The sequence below is a fragment of the Rhipicephalus sanguineus genome, chromosome 6, assembly GCF_013339695.2.
Source record: "Rhipicephalus sanguineus isolate Rsan-2018 chromosome 6, BIME_Rsan_1.4, whole genome shotgun sequence".
Classification (NCBI taxonomy): Eukaryota; Metazoa; Arthropoda; class Arachnida; order Ixodida; family Ixodidae; genus Rhipicephalus; species Rhipicephalus sanguineus.
The window spans coordinates 52,506,285-52,513,462 of record NC_051181.1 but is presented as its reverse complement, the minus strand read 5'-3'; positions in this window follow the sequence as shown (position 1 = coordinate 52,513,462).

Here is a 7,178-nt window from a genome sequence, read left to right as displayed (position 1 = left end):
AGTACACTTAGTTGCAGCATCAGCGAGAAAAGATGTAAAGTACTCTATGACTGCATCCATGCATAAACCACACACGTCAGTATAACTTAAGCGAGTAACTTTTCGGAACTGTTCTCAATCTGTTTTGTCAATGTGCTATTTGGGAACCTGAGGAGGACATTCATTCTCTATTGGTGAGCTCATAACTATAGGAAAGTGGTCACTTTTGTAAGGTTTATAAATGTATTTCGTTTTTCATATGGGTAGAAGCGATAGAGAGATAATGCTGAGATCTAAGGACGAGTAGTTATTGTTAGAGAGGCTATAATATGTTGGCTCTTTTTGATTCAAGGGGCATGAGCCGTAGGAGAAGAGCAAGTGTTCAATTAGACAACCTCGCTTATCGCAGCGAGAGTCACCCCATAGACTGCTATGTGCACTGAAATCCCGAAGGACCAAATAAGGTTCTGGAAGTTCATCTAGTAAAGACCGGAATTGATAATTTTGCAGATGGTAGTGTTGAGGTATGCAAAGAGCGCAAATGGTGACGAGCTTATTCAAAAGAACCGCCTGAACAGCCACTGCCTCAAGGGACGTTTCGTTGGGAGTGGTATGGGTGTACATGCTATTCCTTAACTAACTACAACGGCACACTACCGGACGATGTCATGACATCATCCCGTTCATTTCGGAATATAATGCAACTGTGTAGAAAGTTGGTTTGTTTGTATGTTAAGTGTGTTTCTTGTACACACAGCAATTTTGGTGAATGGTAGGGTAAAATTTCTTGGACATCATTGAGGTTTCTAAGGAGTCATCTGACGTTCTATTGTATGATTTCTGCCTCCATATTGGAAGTTAAGTAGTTCTGTGTGTACGAAAAGGGAGTGGCTGCTGTTTAAGCGGGAAGTTGGAAGTTAAGTAACAGGGCCGTCGTCGGGCGCCGTTATCGGCGTTTTAGTGTTCTTCGCGCGCTCCAAGAAGCTACGCCGGTCTTTCGGCACCGGCGGTACCGGAGTTGTGTACATCGCCTCGTGTGAGGCACTGAACGCCCGCGTACGCGAGCTGCTGGTTCGTATTTCTGACCTCTCCTGGCGAGGCGTGGTCGTGTGACTCCACGACCCTGGAGTCGCCGGGATCTGTGGCTTAGTAGGTTGAGCAGACTTGACTCCTGCCACCACAGGGGCAGCTGCCACAGCCGATTGCTCACTTTGCATGGGCCGTGACAGTGGCGGTGGCCGATGCGACGCTGCCCCCTCACACGCTGCATCAGTATTGGCGGCGAGATCGCCATATAGGTAGCAGCTCGCTCCTGCGTTTCTGTGGATCGTCGACGGTGCGCTGTGTCTAAGTCTACCGGGCTGCTGTTTCCTGTGTCGTCATTCTGCGCTCCCTAAGAATCGAAAACGTTTCCATTTCCTAGCGGAAATATTGTTCGGTTCCGCAATGCCACACTTAATGCACAGAGCCAGAGATAACCTTTCATTCCTACCCCGGCGACGCGCAGTGTTGATCGTCGACCGTGCGCTGTGTCTAAGTGTACCAGGCTGCTGTTTCTGTGTCGTATTTCTGCGCTACGTAAGCGTCGAAAACATTTCACTTTCAAAGCGGAAGTGTTGTTCGGTCCCGCAATGCCACACCTAATACACATAGCCAGAGATAAGATTTCATTCCTACCCCGGCGACGCACAACACCGAAAGTGGCTTGTCAGGCGTCGGAACGGCAAGGTGCTTTGCGATGGTGCGCAGCAAGCACATCGATCACGGTGGGTTGAAGCGTTCGTTGACGAAAAGTGTTGATGCCCAGTCAAATACGCTAACGCGTTTCTCACTATCAGTCCGTAATATGTGCATCCATGCTTGCTTATGCGTAATTTCTGCGCGCTACGTGCATGAACACTGTTGCAGTCGGCAAAAGATCGTGGCAGCTTGGCCAGGGCTGACAGTCGTGATTTACTTGCGCTTTTGCGTACTTCCGCAAGTTAATGAATTGATTCTTCATGTATGCAATGTGGCCTACATCCTCCGTGCACCACCTTTGCAGCGAATGCAAGGTTTCTTCATGCTAGCTGCGAGTCCTTATAAGCGAGCGTCTTACCTACTGTTCTTTGCGCGTTTTCCGTCGCTCTTACTCAACTACGAGAAGCGTTCTCAATGTTCCGAAGTAGAAATATCTAAGCACCGAAACTCGTCCAGTTTGTACATGCACTCGTGCAGAGTAAGAAATATCGTTTCGCGATCCAAAAACGAACGGGCCATATAAGCGATGAACAAGTATTCGAAATCGAGCTGATAACCACAGCTCATGCTGATATATTAGTTTTTTTAATCTTTCAAACGGATCTTCCAGTAATGATTGAGGCCTGATATAGTGCCAGAGTTGAAGGTACCGTAGCGCGTATTTGATTAGCATAAGCTGTCTCGCAAGAGGCGATTCAACAAATTGCAGTACGCGCCGTGACCAACCATATCCGAACATTGTTTTCTCCTTAGTCAACATGACGTGAACTTTTTCTTTTGGCCTTTACTGAGCCTGGAAGGCTGGAGGAAAAGTGTATGTGGTTAAAAGTGGCAAAGCGCATGAGGTGCGGTCGCAATAAACGAATGCCTTCCGCATCGCTACTTAGAAAAGAAAAGCGACTGGCTCTGCGAGCTTCTATTACAAAAAGGAAAAATTGAATTTACTGAACGCCGACCAAATCGTCCGCATTGCAACTTCCATCGCGAATTCTCCAGCATCAAACAGAATTGTAATGTAGATGCGCTAAGCGAAATACAAAAACGAGAAACGTAACAAGAGGACAGGACTAGTGGTGCGCAATCTACTGGTGTGCACGACTTTGTGCTCTCCTGGCCGTTTCGTTAATGGGATGCACACCAATTGTGGTATGCCATAACATGACTGTATGACGAATATAAACTACTGCGCACCGCTAGTCATGTCCTCTTGTTACGTTCCTCGTTTGTGCCTTTCGCTTAGCGCATCTACATTACAATGCCGTACCAACTAGCCCAAACTGAAACTGAACACACGGCACAATGCTGTTGGAGCGGTCGCTGGCCACCTGCATTCCTAGCGGTCACCGACGCTTCGTCCGTTTGCCGCTAGGTGCCGACTTTGTTCGATCTCGCGGCCGATAGGTCGGGCCATGAAAGGCCGAACACCTTCTTCGTGCTTCTTTAAATGAGATGTCTTGAACCTTCAATGATATATCTTTTTCCTTCTTCCAGTGTGGGCCAGAACGTGAATACGCAGCCTGGTCGCCATCACCTAAGGTGTCTGTTATAGCCAGCACCTAAGATGTCTCTTAGTGATATGAATACTACGAAAGAGGACACGGTCCTAGCTGCTTTGTCAGACTCATCACTGTGTATGATAGTGGGGGTGTACTTCTTTCCGTCGACCGAGAATGGTAAATTCTTCAGTGCGTACACGCTTTGAAGCAGCACGATCATTTGCCAACGGAAAAGCTCGATGCATGATAGCGGAATTTGATTCAGCAGCGATGGCGGCCACCCACCATGGAACAAGGGTACTCTACACAATTCACAATACGGGAAAACAGAGCTGCCAGCCGTACACCGCTGCGATAACCCAATGTGCATAGACCAAGGTAGGCTAGTTGCACAAGCTTAACCCAGGCCGCCTACAAAACTTGGGAAGTAACTGAGGGAGTAGGAGACAGGACAACGAGAAAAGAAGAAAGTGAAAGATCAGAGAGGGGGATAGGAAAAGGCGACCGCCGATTTTCCCTGGGTGCCGTCTACGTGAACCCGGGGCCAAAGGGGTGTGTTGCCTCTGCCAGGGGGCCTTACCGGTCCAAGCACCCAGCGTCGGCACAACCCCCAGGATCCCCTTGACCCCGGACACGGCTAAGCCACGCACGGCGAGGCGTGAGCGAGAGGGTCGAACCGCCCCCCCCTCCCCGTTGGCTGGGGTCCCTGGTGACCGCCCTCACCAAACGCCTGCTTCCGCAGACGCCCCTGCAGGTATACTTGAGCAGCACTGATGAAAAGTCAACAGTCATAAAGAAATTTAGCATCAATAGTGTTAAGCCATGGTCACCGAGAAGTGACGCATGTAATTTCAGACACAGAATTGACGTCTATAAAAATTGGGGGGCCTTAAAGCTTCGCCTTCAAGAGTTGAACGCGATAGCGAAATGCGGCCCCTAGTGCGCACTTCAACCACTAAATGCATACTTATTACTGTGTGTTGTTACACACACACACACACACACGCACACGGACACATGGGCACGCGCGTGCTATGCATCTATAGTAATGGTACAGGTTTTCGATTGAAGCACTTCCCTGTGCTAGAGTCGAGACATATTTCTCACAATGCATCACAGATGGCGGCCCATTATCTAATGTTTGCTGTTTGCTTGATCAACGCCTCCTCCAGAAAGGAGGCGCTGGCTTGATATGTTTTCCGCTAGATGGACATAGTTGTGTATTTTTTGGAGCTGTTTGAAAGTTCGTGTGTGTTTTTAGCGGCGATGGCTGCACTATTCCTGCTTTTTTCGAAGCATGGCGTCGCGCAAAAGACGTAGTTTGATAGCCTCGCCAATGCGCCTACAAATCGCCGAATGGGCTCATTTGCGTCGTGATACCTGTCGAACCAAGTGCGTCAAGGAGCCTTCTTCCACTACATGGCATTTATGTAGTGTTTTTTTCCCGAAGCAGTTGCAAGTAACATTGTGGCTTTGTGGTAAGACACCTGCTTGCCACGCCAAACGGCCCGGGATCGATCCTCAATGGGACCGAAGGTTTTTATTGATTATTTTATTTTCATCTGTCTCTATTTTACGGTCACGGACAATTTTTCGCTCACAAGCGACGTAGCGACACCGACACCGACGGCGGCATTTCTGCGAAACGCGTTGTCTAACGCTATCTCGCATTTAAAAGGACGTGGTTGTAGCTCAGAAAGATATTCGGAAAAAACTGAGTTTCTCGTCAGGGGACTTCAACTTTCAAAAATAGAAACCGGTAGCGCTGACTACTGGTGCACGAACGGAAATATGTGCCAGATGCAAACTCGTGAAGCATGCTTCTCAGTTCGAAAGGTTTAGCGATGTCAATTAGGAGTGGTGCAGCAGATCACTATGGCGAAGAGTTCCGGAAGCGTGTCAGCGCGGCGCGAAGCAGTCATATCTCCATTCTGTTTGCTGAAAAGTACAGTCGCGGTGATGGGCGCTTATATTTATTCTTTGGCTGTGACGAATTTGAGAGCGGCGCCGCGAAGTAATGCGCCGAAGCGCTGTGGAAGCGTCTCGGGGCAGCGCAGCGCTGTCATGACTGCGTTGAACTGGCGAGACAATCTCCACCGGATACCACATCGTTTTCACGAGTTCCAGGCGCACACCGCGAACAGTGCATTTCACATTCCTGAATCCGAACGCGCCACTACTGAAAGCGCTGCCAAAGCACTGCGGAGTATGATCAAAGTGCTAGGCAAAGATGTGATATTGGGTGTTTTCAACATGGGTATGCCCAGCCTAATGAAAAAGCGCTCTGTGTCAATTCTATTAACTTCCAGCACAGCTGCAAGTGCTACTATCAAGACCCGTGTCACACGGTGTTTATGAACGATTGCTATGAAATAGCAGTCAAGAATAACCTCAAGGTATCACTCTGCCTGGATATTCAAATTTATATCTCTCTTTCTTTTCCTTTTCCTTTTTACAAATTTTGTCGAGGACACAATATCAGTTGTTAAACATTAGCAACGTGTGCACGCACCACCGCCCTTTTGCACAAATAGTGTGTCGCACTTACAGACACAACCTTAAAGTGGCCCTGCGGCACAAATTAAGTATGTCGTTTTCAACGCGTGTTCCGGTACTTTGGAATACGCCGACATCGGTGCGCAAGTGGCATCGCCGAAAACGAAGCTGTTATAATTTTATTTCACCGGATAAGCTACCTTGATTTTGGACTACAGCGGCACACATCGGCTATTTTTCTTATGGGAAGTGACGTTTCGTCATGTGGCAGTGACGACAAAGGCCGTGCGTTTTGATTGGCTTGACGCCACACGTACCATGTATTATTCATACGGTGGTAGGTAGGCCATGTAACTGAGCCCTCAAAAGAATAAAACCCCTTTTTTATGCTTTCGCAGAAAGAAATCACTTTTGTTTCTAAATGATGTATTTTCAAAACAACGAATACGACGCTAGGTGCGCTGTGGAGAGAGCAACCGAGGAAGTGCTAGTGCTGGAGAATTTCAATTGGAAAAAGGCTGAAGGAAAAATTCCAAAGCGCACTGCCGCGGGTTTAGATGGGATTCCCGTTAGCCTCATTAACGAACTAGGAAATATCACTAAAGAAGCACTGCTGAAAGCTGTAGAAAAATGCTTAAAGGACAGGCAAATACCGGATAGTTGGCGAAAAGGTAGAATGAACTTAATCTATAAAGGCAAGGGAGAAAAGGATAACATTCGCTCGTATAGACCACTAACCATTACATCGGTACTATACAGGTTGGCGATGCAAGCAGTAAAAATGAAAATAGAAAAGTGGGCAGAACACAACGATATTTTGGGACAACTCCAGAATGGATTTCGAGTCGACAGGCGGTTAGATGATAACCTGTTTGTTCTCACTCAGTGTATATAAATATCTAAAATAGAAAATAGGCCCTTGTACATGGCTTTTCTAGACATCACTGGGGCGTACGACAACGTTAATCAGGAAATTTTGTGGGATATATTGAAAGGAATGGGCATAGGCGACGACTGTATACAGCTTTTGAGGGAGATATACCGGGAAAATACAGTTTGCATAGAATGGGAAGGAATGAGTAGCAAAGAGAACGTTGAGATTAGGAAGGGGCTGAGACAGGGATGTCCTTTGTCCCCGCTGTTATTCATGCTGTACATGGTGAATATGGAAAAAGCGCTAGAAGGTAGCAACTTTGGTTTTAATCTGTCACACAAACAGGGCGGCGTGATGATTGAGCAGAAGCTTCCAGGATTATTTTATGCTGACGATATTGTCTTATTTGCTGACAGTCGAGAGGATATACAGCACCTGGCGGATATATGCGGAAGGGAAGGGGAAGCTCTAGGACTAGGAGTTAGTGTAACAAAATGTAGATTGATGGTATTCAATGACCCTTGTGATCAGGCGGTGTCAATACAGGGCCAAGAAATACCGAGGGTGAGCGAATACAAGTACCTCGGAGTATG